The following is an 18,068-nucleotide window of genomic DNA, read 5'->3' as shown; positions in this document are numbered from 1 at the left end:
TTGCAGCTGAAAATGATGTTGTAAGAGTTAATTTAGCAATGCAAGGTGTTGCTACAGCATTAACAAAAGCTTGGACAACAAAGAGAAGACACTTTAGATGTTTTGTATCTTATGTAGAAGTATTTCTAGAAGATAAATATATAGGAGAGTGATTGAGAATTGGTCAATACCTCAGTACATTGACAAAGAGAGATGAATGGTCAGATGAGGAGTTTAAGAAGATTAAGAGGAAAGTCTATGATTTTTCTTAAAAGATGGATACTTATGGAAACATGCGAAAAAGAAACAGGGTATGCCATTGTGAGTTTTGGGTGACAGAGCTTCATAAGTAAATGTTATGCAAGAATTTCATGAAAGCTTATGGGCTGGTCATAGAGGTGTTTGGGGTACTTTTGCAAAGATCAAAGAAAGATATTGGTGGCAGGATATGTGTAAGGATATTGCTCACTTTGTGGAAACATGTATGACATGTCAAATGTATTGATCTGTGAGACATCAGGATAGATTGCAGCCCACATATCCATTGTCTCTTCATTTTAAGTGGGTGGTAGATTTGGTCACAATGCCTATAGGTCTTTGGCAAATGAGGTATCTTGTGCTTTCCCGTGAAGATTTGACTAATCAAGTGGAAGGGAGAGCTTTACATACTAAGACAACAAATGTTGTGTGTACTTTTCTCTTAGAAAAGATCTTTTGTATATATGACTATGTGGGCAAAATTACAGCAGATAGGGGTGAGTTGGATGCAAATAAAGCTCATGATTTCTTTACACGGTTGAGGATAAAGCTTGCTTTAACTTCAGCCTATGACCCTGAAGGAAATGGAAAAAGGGAAAGAGGTCATCTACCTATTGTGAAGGCATTGGCAAAAGCATGTGGAGAGAAGGTAAAAGTGTGGCAAGGATTTCTCCCTTATGCTTTGTGGACTGACAGAACAACTCATAGTGCTATTAGAGGATATATGCCTGCAAAATTGATCTATGGTCAAAAACCTATCATGCTGATAGAAGAGATGACAGTCACATGGAGCATGCTACCTTGGGAGGAGGAGTTCAATCAAGGGGAGTTATTGGCCTTGCGCATTAAATAGTTAGAAAGAAAGTCAGAAGACATAGAGGCAGCAATTGCAAAGTTAAGGGCAGCAAGGATACAGAACAAGAAACGGTTTGACAAAAGACATAGACTCAGACCAAGAACCATACAAGATGGGGATTGGGTATTGGTTTATGATAGCAGTTTAGACAACCAACATAGTGCCCTGCATAAAGTTTCCGAAAGATGGTTTGGACCCTATGTGGTAAGACATGTGTTTGATAATGCTACTTATGCATTAAATGAACTGAATGGAACATCCATAAAACTTTTGGTAGCAGGGAAAAGAATCAAATTATTCAAGAGGCGAGAATCTATTACCTATGAGTTTGCCAAAATTAGAAGAAAATGGTGGCCATGATACAAGGGCTAGCCACGAAGATATGGAAGATGAAGAAGCAAAGGATATGATTGCAGAGGATGAGGAGGACTCAGAATCCGGTGACAACTAGGATTTTGACACATAATGAAGGATGTGCAGGTTCAGAGAGGGTGGATGTCGTGATTCTGTGTGGACAAAATGTAAAAAAGCATGGAATGCATCATCATTCGACATTCTTATTAATCAAGAGAGGCAATGTGATCTGAGTCATTAGTACTAGTGTGAGTGGCATGGATTATCCAAAAATACTAGAATTTTGGATAATTTTAGTCTATTTTTTATATTATTTATTGTAAAAATTCAAAAAATGTACAAAAGCTTCTAGATTAGGATAGCATGCAAAAAGCAAGTTGCTTTTTCAACCAGTTAGGAGATTTTTTATAAAAAGTTAGATTGGCGAACTCGTGTGTGTCGCGATCGCTGTTGACAGCCTGAAAGCTGTAGTTTAAGTGATCTGGGAGATCTGTGACCAGGTGTCAAGGCATTTTTTCCCTTTTTCGGAGCCAACAGAGCCATCAGATTTGGGTTTCGAACAGCAGAGAATGAGTTGTTATTTCTGATCCACGTTTTTGTTCTACGAGGGAGCTCCAGAAGATCTAATGCCTGGAGAGTGCTTTTGAGTAGTGCCAGACAAAGGATTTCAGGTTCTTTCAATACATACTGATTCTATTCATTCTATTCTGAGTAATATGCCATGTATATGCATGAAAAGAGAGGAAAATTGAAAGTGTATTTGGCAATGTTGATATGAAACTTCCTTCATCTCAATGTTTATTAGAGACGCTAAAAAAAATGTATTAAAGTCACCAAAGGTGAAGTGGAGCAAAGAAGGAAGAAACTTCCTAAGCATAAATTTAGTATAGACATTCAAATTCTCCTTCAAAGTTATCTCCAATAAGGGTAAGATGAGATAACTTTTTATGGAATCCTTGCGGTTTAGAAGTGATTAGAGTTATAGCTAGGCATCTAGTCACCGTGTTCTAGTTGCACCAAGGAAATGTCCGCTACAAAGGTCTTGAATATACTGAGAATTGGAAGATTTCACTGTAAGGACACATCTCTTCTCATAAGGAGGAACAGGTGGCCGTGTCCTCATGACTAAAATCTTAGATGTTGTGGTCGCCGATGGAGATGGTCTTGTGGGAGTATGCTACACGTCTTCATCTTTCACAGGTAATGCTCCTTAGTTGTTCGTCATGGCCAAAGATTCTTGACAGTAAGGCTGGAAGATAATTCAGAAGATCTCAGTCTCATCTTTAACCCGAAGCTGGCCTCAAGCTCCAGTACATCAATCAGTAGCCCAATGCTCCTCTATTGCAGACAAAGCGTTCGATTCTTCCCATTCCTCCTCGTGATCAAAGCCCCTATGATTTTATAGATAGAATAGTTTTTCTTTCCCCATAAACTTATATGGCTCCCCATGAGAAGGAACGTAATTTTTCGTCGAGCCAAGCTATAGCTTTTTCCTCAAGAGCTTAAGAAAAAGCTTTTGCTATTCTTCTCTGTCGTTAACCTGGTGTCAATGCTTGCGTCAAGAATGCTGCCACACCCAGTCTGTAATTAATGATGGTCGCCATTATAACCGGCCATCCCACAAGGAACTTTAGACACAAGAGTAGATAGTAAAAGGACCCGCATATAGTAAATGAATCAATTTTTCTAGTTAGCAAGTAGGAATTTTTATTTTCAAACTAAGTTTTTAATTTTATTACATAGAAATGAAGCTATAACTAGTAAAATGACTCTTACTTAGTAAATGTATGAATTTTTTCTAGTTACCATGTAGGAAGTTTTGGATATAAACTAATATTTTAATTTTACTAGATAAATATATACAAAGCCAGAAAAACAAAATAAGTGTCTCTATAGCAAAGCAAACAAATACTTTTTTAGTCATAGAAAACAATAATGTTTATATAACCAAGTTAAGAAATTAACACTTGTTGCAAGCATGTTATGCTAGTGTGTTGTGCCTCAACCTATGTTGCCAAGTATAGGAGAGTTATTAGTGTAGCTTATGTCTCAATCTCCTCTTGCATGGTTTTCATCCAGAACACACTAATTCATGTATAGATAATAATGGAATAAGCTTTCAATGTAGCCATTGTTTGCACCAAACATACTTTTGCAGTGCAAAGATGAGGGTCTATAGAACTATAGTGTGATGTAGTAGGTAATATGGAGATTTTATTATGGAAACATTAGAAATATGCAAAACTATTGAGACACAAATGAGCCTATTCAAAGATGAGGGTCTATAGAACAATAGTGTGATGTAGTAGGTAATATGGAGATTTTATTATGAAAACATAAGAAATATGCAAAACATTAGAAATAAATGAGCCTATTCAATGCTATCAAATGTAATAGATTTACTAAATTAACTCACCTTGTCACACACACAGAGATTTTTTAAGGATATACCATTACATAAGATTTGTATTTGTGTGTGGCAGTGTGAAGGCAAACAAAAAAGGAAAACTTACTAGTTTATGTAATGGTATATCCTTTAAAAATATTTGTGTATGTGTGTATGGTGTTGTGTTGTGTTAACCAAAAACTTCTAAAGTAATGAGTGTGCATGTGCATGTGCTAGAGCATTGCCCCTTTTTTTGTTTGTTTCGGGTATTTAGAAAAGGTTCATGTCTTCCATATTTCTTCAACTACTATATCATTTAGAGGAGTGGCCCAAAACTATCACAATGGCAGTTAGATTGACCAATAATATTAGCTTTACAACTGTAACGTGTCCCCTAGTATCGTCCAGGACACGTCTTAGCAGTCCATCGGAAAGGATGTCTAGAAAACTCCGCCCGGCACTCCCAAGGAATGTTACGGGTTTTGCAATCTAGGTCTTCCCGCGTCTGCCACGTAGCGGAAGTATCCTGGCCGTTTCCCACTTAGGATCGACCGAAATTAGGGTTTTCCTGTTTGGTCATTAGCTAACAGCAACTAGCGTTAGACCCGAGCGAACTACTTTACGTAGAAACGCCAGGTCCGAAGAGAATTCATGCTGCACTTGGTTCAAGGGTGGGAAACGAGAGGGATGCAAGGCTCAACCTCTCTGCCATAAGGCATAGTCCCATTCCGTTCCCCTAAAACAGCGTAAATCGGGTAAGACGTAACTCTAGGTCATCGTTCTCGTTATTCGTTTTGATGATGATGATCATCCCGCTGTTCTTCGAGATTTTTGAGAAAAGTTCCCAGCTAACCGGGACCACCCAACCGTAGGACGGACCCATGGTCCATCCTCCGCACTTTCCTCGGTTTGTTTTAGTTATGTAATTATCTAACACATTAATTTGACGTATAACAATCAGCTTCTTTAATTAACCCTGTTAAGCACTAGTTCCTTCACGTAATCTTATCACGTGACATAGAAAAACAATATCAAGCAAGTTCTTTTAACATTTCATCATTATCTTTGAAATACAAGGAGTTCCGCCCGTAGGCTTGTCCATAATCCGCCCGGAGGCTATCCAGTGATCCTCAAGGATCACTATTCCAAGCTTCCGCCTATAAACTAGTATGCGGGCCTCGAGATCCAATCCCGAGTCACGTTAGCCTCTTGTGCAGGACCCGGAAGGCGAGGGATTTATGGCCAGAACCCCCCTGGCACCCAAGCGTCCTCCTGCTCCAAGTAGAACTCAACAGAGAGACCTCTCGTGGCGGGTTCGGTCCACGTTCCTGGCGCGGTCAACAACCCCCTTGGTTAGGGTTAGGCAGGTAGTTGGGGGTAACTGAAACTGCCTCTTCCTTCAGGCCTTTAACCTGAAGTATAGGTACTCATTTAATTTGTAATTCATAATTCAAACAGAGCCCTAAAATCTCTAGCAAGCACAAACATTTCCATTAAACAACCCAATTGTATGGCAAACTGCTAAGGAAGTGTTCTTCCCTTTTTGAGTGTATCAGCACTCGTTCCCAAGGTGTCTTGTAAATTGGCAAGATCTTTTACATTCCGGTGTAGGGCATACCGAACTTGGTTAACCCTAAAGTTCCTTAGATATGCTAGTTTCCGGTTTACAACTTTCCTTATTTAGAAGGATATCCAAAAATACGTCTTTTTGCAAGATAACTTGCGTAGGGATCTGCCATCCTTGATGAGGGTTTTTACCCTTTCTCCTTGTGAATCAATCACAAGACTAAATGATTTCATACTTTTTGCGCAAATCCTGCGATGGAATAATCTGTTTAGATTCTTTAAGCTGACGTATGTCAGGCCTGGGGTTTCTTCTTTCAAGAGCCTTAGGGACAAACCCTAGTTTCTTATCTTTACGAATTTATTGTCCCTACAGTAAGGAAAGTAGTCAAGTGTTTAGGGTATGAATGTTTCTATGTTTAGATTGGTTTAGTTATCTTTCGGAAGGTAATATTAATCGTCTTGTCATGGTTTTGCTATCCTTGTGACAATTTACTTTCAGTCAATACAGCTTAATTTTAACTTCCGTTTTCCTTACAGATGAACTCATGCCAAATAACAACATTTGCCTTGCTAAGATGTGCAATTAGCAAAGATAACTTCCTAGTAATTTGAGCATCGAAAGAAACCTTTCATGAATTTAACCATTTACAACGATTCGTTGCGAAGGGAATACGACTAATGGTGCAAGATATAATTTCTACACCTTAGGATTTAACTAAAATATACTACTATAGTAAATGAATAATCTTGCTCGTAATTTATAATGCTTGATGCAAATTGAAGAAAGCTAAGTTCTATACATTGTCATTTATAAGCTAAACTCCTTCGTTACAAATAACTCGAACAAATATATCCTATCCTTAACAATTTTTCTTTGCATGATCGACTTAAAACCGAATTAAGACCAAGAAGAAAAACCTGGCTTTGAGGTGAGATATCCACATGGATACCGGGAGATGACCCTCCCGCAGCTACACCTTGGACTTTCTTCGGCGGCATCGTAGTTCAAATGTGAGATAGCCTTTTCCTCTTTCTTCTGGAATTCCACCGTCTCTTTGGATCAAAAAAAGTTTATGGGTGAGTGTGGTGTTGCAACCACGGAACCCTTGGAGGTTTTTGACTTGGTGTAGAAGGAATAGAAAGCACTTATTCTCCTTCCTTCCCTTTCTTTTGTCTTTTTCCCACTCTTCCTCCTTCACTCCTTCTTTTCACTCCCTCTACTTTCCCTCCCTATCTTTTATCTCGCGGCTACTTTTCCCTTACGGGATATCATCCGAGGCCATGATGATGATTTGGATTTTGAAGTTCAGGGGGGAAAAAATAATAATGGGGATATGGGGGATTAAGAAGAAAGCTTAGGGAGTTGTGGGAAAAAAAAGAAAAGAGTTATGAGGGGGGTTGAAAAAGGGTTTAAAAGGGCTATAAGGGGGTGATAAGGTTTAGGGGAATAAAACACGGGGGTAGGTTCCCAAAGTCAAGGGAGGGGCTTAAGGGGAAAAGGGAATTTAAAAATCCTAGGGGGGGTTTAAAACCGGGGGGGCGGGGGGGGGGGGGGGGGGAAACAAGGGGGCTTAGGGGGGATTAAACCCAAGAGGGGGGGGGAACAAGGGGGCTTAGGGGGATTAAACCCGGGAGGGGGGGGGGGGGGGGGACAAGGGGGCTTAGGGGGGATTAAACCTAGGAGGGGGGGGAAACAAGGGGGCTTAAGAAGGCCACGTGGGGGGGGGGGGGGAAAGAAATCGACGACTGGGCTCAAATTTGGTGATTGATTGTTGGCAGGGCGGAGTGCACAGCAATTCGTTTCGACGGCAGCGTCAGAATCTCCTCCTCTCGGCGGCAATCGAACAGCATTCTCCTCTTTCGCCTGACCCCTTCGTAGCCTCTCCAAGCTCAGCAGTCATACGGCGTCTCCTGGCGGCCTGGTCTTCATCCTGCGGCCCTTCATTAAATAGTGGAGGGGAGGGGGATCTTCCCTCCCCTGCGTGTCATCACGCATGTTCCCCTCCTCATCCCGAGCTCCACCAAGGAGCTTAATGGCTCCTTCTATTTCCCTCCCCCTCCAGCTCGTCAATCGGCTGGGGGGATAGGGGGGAATAAAAAAATAAATTTTTCATTTATCCAATTCGTTTTTTTACGCAGAATATTACAACAAGATAGGAGGTTTGGATTACATCCTTGCAAGATCTATCACAAGAGGTTGAAAACATTTTGGATTACTCACTATTCTAGCAACATAGATGAACCTTCTCTTTTAGGAAACTATCATAAGATGAGACAACACCTCATTATAAGTTGGCCAATCAAATCATGCATATTGTTTTCACTACCCATACATACATGGAAATATACTTGCCATAGAATCCCATCAATTCATCTAATGTTCTTCCATAAATGTTGAGTTGGCACTTTTAGTTGCTTTATTGATTTTGTGTTGGTACTTAAACCTAGATAATCCTCATGCACTTATCTCTATTCTATCCTAATACGAAATGGTTCTTTTTTGTTAATAATTGAAGATGTGACTTGATTATTAAAACGATTAACTTGATTACATTGCTATCACTACAATGACTTTGAGATATAACTAAAAAGCTACATTACTCAAAAACATTATAGAAATTCCCTTTGGATATAAGAGAAAAGTTTGTTGAATCAATAAATGTTTGTCATATTTTAGACATTCCAAGCTCCATTTGCATGGAGCTTATAAATATTTGTTGATTGTGAAGCCTAAAGCATAAGAGCTAGTGTGCTAGCATGCCAATCACTTGTGAGCCTATGCTCCAAGATGACACCTAGGCCATCTGAAACCTAATTGCCCTTCCACTTGCACCAAGGGGTCACATGACAATCAAAATCACTATGCAATTGGCCATACCATCAAGAACCCATATGAATATCACTCCCCTCAAAATTATAGGAGGTAATTGCACTCTTCCACTTTCACCAAGAGTAGGTGCTTATCAATTACATCTGGTCCCCCTCCAATCAGTTCACTAACCTATATGCTAACTCACATGAAGGAACACCTACTCACTACAACCTTCCAAACTAAATTGGCAACAATCAAGTGAGTTAGCAACAAGGTAATATTATAAGATGAGACCCAAACTCCTTACCTTGGACTTTGGACCTACACTTCTAATGATCATTGAAGATACAAAGTGCAAGCATGTCAAAGTAAAGGTATAATAGTAAACATAGTCTTAGCACAAGAAAGGAGGGCAAGATGAGCATATAAGAATAAGAAGAAAGATGTGAAAAATAAAGAATGTTGATTAAAATAGAAATCAAAGAAAAGAGCACACTCTTAGTGTACATTATGCAAAAGGTCATCCAGGATGAGCTTATCAAGTACCTCGGTACCAAGCTTTCTGTGAGAAAGGAGAAGCTTGAAGAGAGGCGTACAAAGGGAGAAAGCATGCTCAATGAAGTTGTTGCCTTGCACTATGGTTCAATACATTTTTTAGATTTTCATGGTGCAAAGAGATGAGAAAGAGATCCAACTAAGGATCAATATCAATGATTGCTATTGAGACATTGTTTATGTACATGTCATATGAGAAACACGCCATTGAATAAGATAGTCCTAGTCCCATTTCCTAGTCATCAAGCTTAAGTGTCTCTTACAGTATCTCCACGACTTGAAATAAGGTAGTTGCAATAGTTGTTGGTGATTCTCTCCATGGCTTGATATAAGCTAGCTGCAACAATTGTTGGGTCCTATCTCATAAAGTCGTACAATTGCTATCTCAAGGCTCCTTTCAACATGCACACCATTGCTACGATTCGAGGTAATCCTTGCTTGCCAGGATCATGCCTTCTTCCTTTAGCAACTTGCTTTCTACTAAAAAGTCTACAACGATAGGCATAATTTCTAGGAGATATTGTTTGTACGCATGATCAATTTTGCAAAGAGAAACCGTTTAAAGTTACTAATAGTGTACTTACCACAATAAGAATGATGTATCACACGTCCATCACTTATGTACACTTGCATCTCCCCTCAGAATGCACTAAAAACACCTAAATAAATGTAAGGGAAGGAATACATGAGCTTTTTCCAATGTAGAGTCCTTAATAAGAAGTACCATTGATATGCCAACATGAAGGGTGCCCACACCAAACTCTCATAGATCGGTAGCCTTGAAAGCATTGGTGGCCTTGAAAGCATATTTGAAAACTTATAAAACCATTCTGAAAGCAATATTTTAAAATGTAGAGATTATGTAAAAATTCAACTCCTTTCATTTTTCCACATTATGATGGCAAGTCCCCTCTTAAGCAACATTTGGACGTTGATGGATCTATTTGGCCATTGCTAAAAAAGGATAGAAAGTCTGAAATTATGAGGAGTTACTTCTAGTACTGAATATAATCTCTTCAATTGGCTTGATTTGCTACTGTTTAGGTTGATAGATAGAAATCGTGATGAAGCTTTGAAATGCTTTGGGAAAATTTTAGAGAAAACCTCTTCCCAGATGTAGTGACATCATTGTCTACAAAAGTCATACCTTTGTGGCTACACATATCTTTGTAATCATTTTTTTGTGGTTGCACATATCAAACCTACAAAAGGTGATTAGGAGGATAAACTCAAAGGGAGTTGGACCCCAAACACCGTTCGTCTGTCTACCGAGGAGTCTACCTGCACAACTCAAAAAAAACATTTGTCAAGAGAGATACATGTTTGCATGTAAAAGGCAATCATGCATGTCTCTCTCTCTCTCTCTCTCTCTCTCTCTCTCTCTCTCTCTCTCTCTCTCTCTCTCTCTCTCTCTCTCTCTCTCTCTCTCTCTCTCTCTCATGTACACTTTGAGTAAGAGCATGCGCCTTTAAAAGTACATACACATGTGGATAGCTCTCAACAATAAGCAATTATAAAATCATATAAATGAAGATTTTGTGGAAAAAAGAGAAATCTAATCCTACAATAAAATAAAGATTTAGAAAAAGAAAATTCTCATTCTGCCATTAGACAAAAAATGTTATAGTTTCCCTCCTTTACAAGATAGGAGGTTTGGATAAGAGCCTTACAAGATAGGAGGTTTCGATAACATCCCTGCAAGGTCTATCACAAGAGGTTGAAAACATATTGGATTACTCACTATTCTAGCAACATAGATGAGCCTTTTCTTTTAGGAAACTATCATAAGATGAGAGAACACCTCATTATAAGTTGGCCAATTAAATCATGTGTATTTTTTTCACTACCCATACATACATGGAAATATACTTGCCATAGAATCCCATCAATTTCATCTAGTGTTCCTCCATAAATGATTTGGCACTTTTAGTTGTTTTATTGATTTTGTGTTGGCACTTAAACCTAGGAAACCCTCATGCACTTATCTCTATTCTATCCTAATATGAAATGGTTCTTTTTTGGCAATAATTGAAGGTGTGACTTGGTCATTAGAAAGATTAACTTGATTACATTGCTATTGCTACAATGACTTTTGGATATAACTAGAAAGCTACATTACTCAAAAACATTATAGAAATTTCCTTTGGATATAAGAGACAAATTTGTTAAATAGAAACCTACACCATCTGAAACCTACACCATTTGAAACCTAATTGCCCTTCCACTTGCACCAAGGGGTCGCATGACAATCGGCCATACCATCAAGCACCCATATGAATGTGAATTTCCTCAAAATTATAAGAGGTAATTGCACTCTTCCACTTTAACCAAGAGTAGCTGCTCATCAATGAAATTTGGTCCCCCTCCAATCAGTTCACCAACCTATATGCCAATTCACATGAAGGAACACCTACTCACTACAACCTTCCAAACTAAATTGGCAATAGCCAAGTGAGTTAGCAACAAGGAAATATTATAAGATGAGGCCCAAAATCCTTACCCTGGACTTTGGACCTACACTTCTAATGATCATTGAATATACAAAGTTCAAGCATGTCAAAGTAGAGGTACAACACTAAACATAGTCTTAGCACAAGAAAGGTGGGCAAGATGAGCATAAAAGGAAGAAGAAAGAAGATGTGAAAAATAAAGAATGTTGATTAAAAGAGAAATCCTAGAAAAGAGCACACTCTCAGTGAACATGGTGCAAAAAGTCATCCTGGATGAGCTCATCAAATACCTGCACAACCAAGCTTTATATGAGAAAGGAGTAGCTTGAAGAGAGATGTACAAAGGGGGAAAGCATGCTTGATGAAGTTTTTGCCTTGCACTATGGCTCAATACATTTTTTATATTTTCATGGTGCAAAGAGATGAGAAAGAGATCAAACTAAGGACCAATATCAATTATTGCTATTGAGACATTGTTGATGTACATGTCACATGAGAAATACGCCATCGAATAAGATAGTTCTAGTCCCATTTCCTAGTCATCAAGCTCAAGTGGCTCTTACAGTATCTCCGTGGCTTGAAATTAGATAGTTGCAATAGTTGTTGGTGATTCTCTCCATGGCCTGATATAAGCTAGCTGCAATAATTGTTGGGTCCTATATCATAAAGTCATACAATTTCTATCGCAAGGCTCCTTTACACATGCACACCATTGCTATGATTCGAGATAATCCTTGCATTTGGATGAAAGACAGAAAGTCTAAAATTATAAGAAGTTTCTTCTAGTATTGAACATACTATCTCTTGGACTGGTTTGATTTGCTACTGTTCAAGTTGATAGATAGAAATCGTGATGAAGCTTTGAAATGCTTTGGAAAAATTTTAGAGAAAACCTCTTCTCAGATGTAGTGACCTCATTGTCTACAAAAGTCATACCTTTGTGGCTGCACATATCTTTGTAACCATATCTTTGTGGTTACACATATCAAACCTACAAAAGGTGATTAGGAGGATAAACTCAAAGGGAGTTGAACCCCAAACACACTATGTGTGTCTACCGAGGAGTTTACCTGCACAACTCAAAAAAAATATTTGTAAAGGGAGGTACATGATTGCTTGTAAAAGGAAATCATGCATCTCTCTCTCTCTCTCTCTCTCTCTCTCTCTCTCTCTCTCTCTCTCTCTCTCTCTCTCTCTCTCTCTCTCTCTCTCTCTCTCTCTCTCTCTCTCTCTCTCTCTCTCTCTCTCTCTCTCTCTCTCGTGTACACTTTGAGTAAGAGCATGTGCCTTTAAACATACATACACATGTGGATAGCTCTCAACAATAAGCAATTATAAAATCATAGAATAAAGACTTTGTGAAAAAAAGAAAAATCTAATCCTACCATAAAATGAAGATAAAAATCTAATCCTACCGTAAATCTAAATTATAGAAACTCCCTTTGAATATAAGAGAAAACTTTGCTAAATCAATAAATGTTTCTCATATTTTAAACATTCCAAGCTTCGTTTACATGATGGAACTTATAAATTTTTGTTGACTGTGAAGCCTGAAGCATAAGAGCCAGTCTACTAGCATGCCAACCACTTGCGAGCTTATGCTCTAAGATGCCAACCACTTGCGAGTCTATGCAAAAAAACATTATAAAAAGTGTAAAAAATGCAATAAACCAGGGAGAGAAATGTTAGCTATTGATTATTTACCTCTAAAGAAACAATTAGAGCTTTTAGTGTGATCGAGGACACTTTGTCATGATTTGCTAAGCATGTGGCGTCATAAAACAAGATGGTTAGGGAAAGATATCCATATGCAACCAGAATTCATAAACGAGTTTTGGGATGGAACAAAGTATCGTGAGTATCAAGATTTTTGGAATCCTGATGCTGAGTATGAGATGGTTGTTGCGTGCAACAACCCTACATGTGGGAAAGTATATACAACTTTTCCAAGGTCATGTTTTTCAATAGTTCTAGAACAAGGTTTTGACCAAGAGATGCAAGAGTATAAATTCGTTTGTAAAAAATTCAAACATCTCAACTAATGTAAAAAGAAAAAGTGTAGAGGTGATCCTCGAAACTTGGCACTTCTTTTACATTGGGATGGCTTCCAAGCCTCTCCTACCACTCAAAAGGACTGTGATGTGGTTGAAATTAAGGTCCTTAATGGTGGGAAGGGTTCCATATTAGGCATTATTCCTATTTTATTCATATCTTTTAGTTGCTCTAAATTTATTCGTAATATTCCTGATCTATTTCAAACTTTTTTAAGACCACTTATTAGTGAGCTACAAGACCTTTACATAAATGGTATGCAAGTGTTATACCACTACCCTGTAGAAAAGATTTTTGAAAATCCAATGGAACAGTCAAACTTTTGTGTTGTTAGATCAATGCTAATGATGGTTACAAGGGATCATCCTGCACAATGCAAAATAGGATCCTTCAAAGATGGTGGGCAATTCTTTTGTCGTAGAGACAAAGCCCAAGCTACTCTTGATACTAGTAATCCCTCATTCCAAGGACGTTACCTTTATGATGGTAGTTGATATCAAGCAAGATATCCTCCAACCCAACGGTCCATAGGTGAAATGATTGATGCCTTATCAAGTTCAAAGAGGGCATCCGCACAAGCTGAAAAGGATGGAAAACTAAAGCTTGCAGGATTAGCGGGAGAATCTATTCTATGGAAACTGTATGATTTGTATGGTTTTAACTTGTCAATAGACTTGGTATATGATGCGATGCATGTGTTATCTCTAAATATATTTCAAAAATACATACGAGTACTCATGAGAGCCATGTCCAATGAAAAGAAAAAGATGATAGATTTTTGTTGTGAAAAGGCTTATAAGCTCTCTCCACCCTCTATTTATCATGGACAGTGGCCTCATAATCCAAGTAAGTACTATGAAAGCTTTAAGGCCGAAGAGAACCAAAAGTTCATCCAATGGTGCTTACCATATATTTTAGGTATAGTTGATGAGATACCAATGTCAATTTTTGACCTAGGTTTGTTGCTCATAGATATTGCACATGCCTTCTATAGTTATAGTCGATGTATTGGTTGGTCAAAAGAATGTTTAGGTGTTGTACGTACTTTGTTTTTTTCTTGGAGAGTTCGAAGGAAGAAGCCTTTGCTACTACTTCTTCTCCCTTAGAACACGTTGCAGGAAATGGAGAACTACTAGATGACATATTGAGACATGGATCTCATGATGTGTATTGGTGTTGTGACTTTGAGCGAATGGTAGCATTATATATAGTGGTAAAGACTAATAATCGCTTTAACTAAATATCTTATGTAAATTATTATAAGAGGAAATTCTTCACTTCAATATTTAAGTTATTAGAAATGGAAGTAGATGGGCTTTTGCCACATGAAAGAATGCTTATCCAAGTACATGTCTGTCTTGTTTTACCTGATGGTTATGCTTTCACTGATTACCAGACACCATGTTGTTATTCATTTCATGAGAATGGCATTGTGGAGGTTTGTTCAATTGATAAGGCAAAGGAGATGTGGAAACTTTTTGAAAGAGATGATTCCCAATATCCTTCTAACATAATGATGCGTGAAAAAGGCATTTTAATCACAAAAAAGAGAAGAGAACGTAGGCCCCTTTCATCAAAAGAACAAAAATATATTGCACAGTTTCTTGGTTTTCAAGAGAATGAACTAGTAGGACATCTAGTTACCACATATAGAAGAATTCTTCATAATGGAGAAATATACAAGATCGCAGATGACGTCCTGGTAAAAACTGACACTTTTTTTAGTACGTTAGAAAGTATAGGTCATTGGAAAGCAAGACCCACTAATTTTTTTCCATTCAATGGGATGGAGAGTATCACACCTTTTTTAGTGGAGAATATTACAAGCAATGCATAACTGTAAAAGAAAATGAAGAATGCTTACTTATAGATCCAATCATGGGAATGAGTGTACTACAAACTCAACGAATTTCATTTACATGGGATTGCATAAGACCATTGAGTTCTTTATTGCATAAGTTTGTTTCTTTACCTTTACATAATAGACTTGTTGCATATGAGGTAAAAGATCTAATTCAAAGAACAAGATTATTACAAATAGGGACAATTGGTTGTATACCTCCTTGGTTGGAAAAATATGATATTTTGTTGGCAAGAAAACATGATGATATGGATGGGGGAAGTACATTCATGCAATGATAAGAGAGGTAAATTATGAAGAAAAAAGGTGCAAATTGTCATGGTTGAAGTGTGATCATAATAGAAGTACGTGGAGAATTGATATTGATGAAGATATTTGGAGGGATTGGAACTTGTGTAGCATGGTAATGTCAAACTTTGAAGTTACAAAGAGAAGGAGAGTAACATTATCAATTGGAGAGTCTATAGATGTTCCAATAGTGTGGAGATCACGTGATGTAACTTGACTGCGTTAGAGAGAGAGAGTGTGTGCGTGTTGCATTGGTCATAATGGACATCATTATCTGATCGCCATCCCATTGTGTATATCATAATGCTTTATCTATGGGTGTTTGTATATTAGGATGGTATCTTGTGGATATAGCTCATGTTGTGTCTCATGTATAGGTAGTTGGACCTTTGTGTGTATGTGTGTATGTGTGCATGTGTGATTATTAAAGAATGAGAAAATTTCTTGCTTGAAGAAGATTAATGTATGGATATAATCTCTTGTTTGAGGAATACTAGCATATAAAGTTGTAAATTTGATTTTAGCTTATATCTTGTTTGATTTTAGCTTGTCTCATGGTTTGTATAGTTGTATATTGTATTGTTGTATGGTGTTTTTCTTTAAAAATTAAAAGCCCATTAAAATCATTGAGAGAGAGAGAAAAAGAGAGTGCGATCATTGTTGTATCCTTTTTATATGATTGATTGATTCTTTATTGGTTGAATATTAACATAGTTTCTTGATTTAATTTTAGCTTGTCTCATGGCCTCCCCAAGTCAACGAACTCTAGATTCAATTATGTAAACTATCATCACTTTGCAAAAAACAATTGAGGAACTAAAATCAAAGAATGATAGTTCCGAACAAACAGTGAGCATGAGCAAACCAGTTTCAATACAAAGTAAAAGAGTCCAGTTACCACCTCAAAAGCAAATCAAGAGTATACTAATAGGGGATGTATCTTTGATGAAGACTCCTACATATGACCAGATTTTCAAACCACCTAAAAGGATTAGTTGAGAAGACCAAGATGAGTTTTGAAAACCATTTTTATTAAAATACTATCAAGATACGCAAAATGTTAGGTATTGTGCTAATCACAAAAAAGTGTATAATTGGGTCAAGAGCCATGAGATTGGCAATGATTTGCAGTTTCATGATAATAAAGATAACAAACATAGAATTTTAGAGATCATAGATCAAAACTATGATCAAATTTTACCCCTTGAGTTTCCTGGTGCTACTTACCTTTGGAAAAAGGAGGATGTATATCTGTACTATCTTTCTGTTGCTCAAAACCTCAAAAAGAAACTCAAGAGGAAAAGATCATCTTTGGTGGATATATATTTGGTAAGCATACTTATTTATCAAAATTTTCTCACCATAGATTATATACATAAAAATTTGGTACTGATTGGCACAACTATGTTTTTTTAATAGAAGAATCATAGCTTCGAGCAAGTAGATATGCAACAAAAACTGGTAAAATTTTCAATTTTCATCTCAAGTTTTATTTTTTCTATTGTATGATTTTTATTATCTTTATCTTTATTATAATCATTTCACTTTAAGTTTCTTAGATCTATTTACCTTTCATTATATTTTCTCTAAACTTTTAGGATACAAGTGATGAGGTGTATTATCCACAACTTATGGTGGAAGAACAATGTATCTTTTCTGAGAATAGTGCAACACATGTATGTACATCGTTCACTCATTTAAATATTTAAATATTTGGAGTTTTTAGTTTTTTATGTTGACAAGGTAGTACATACTAGGGTACTATGATACTATATAATAGATAGTAAATACTTGGCTAGCATGATATTATGCAATAGATAGTAAATACTTCGCTAGCATGATAATATTGAATAGATAGTAAATATTAGGATACCATGATATTATGTAATAGGTAGAAGGTACTAGCTATTGTACCCATAATTGTTGTTGTATCCACAAAAAGAGTACACTATGTGGGTACAATAGCACCTATGGGTACGGTATATGGGTACACACATATTATACCTACAATTTGCTAGATAGATAAATAATATCTATCTATCTATCTATGTAACTATGTTTCTATGTCTCTATCTATCTCTTTATCTATCTATCCATCTATTTAATAATCTATCTATCTATCTATCTACCTACCTTCATAATACTTGGGTACAATTGCAAATATGGGTAGCAAAGAAGAAGAGAAGTTGTAACACTGACTATTATACCCACATATTGTTACATTTGTCTATTTGGCTTCTCTTCTGTTTGTTTTTATTTATACCCTTTGTACGTAGATGCATACACAAATATAGAGAGGGGGAGGGTGAAATATGATGGTACCCTTGTGCCAACACAAGTGGAAGCTTGTATAATGTAGTTTCTAGGATAATGTATTTGTATCCTTTTTACCTAGATGCATACACAAATATAGAGAGCAGGAGGGTAAAATACGATGGTACCCTTGTACTGACACAAGTGGAAGCTTGATTCTAGGATACTATGAGGCTATGGGGATGATGCTAAGAGGGTACTATGATGGTATGTGCTAGGTACATGGACTCATTCTTAGTGAGGTGAATCGCCAATCCTATTCTTAGTGAGGTGGACTCATTCTTAGTAAACACTATCATAGGACCCTAAGCTTATTGTAAGGTCCTATTTACTTTCTC

The sequence above is a fragment of the Lygodium microphyllum genome, chromosome 25 (genome assembly GCF_053477565.2).
Source record: "Lygodium microphyllum isolate KBCC chromosome 25, Lygodium_microphyllum_v1.1.10, whole genome shotgun sequence".
NCBI classification, from domain to species: Eukaryota; Viridiplantae; Streptophyta; class Polypodiopsida; order Schizaeales; family Lygodiaceae; genus Lygodium; species Lygodium microphyllum.
This window is presented reverse-complemented; position numbering follows the sequence as displayed.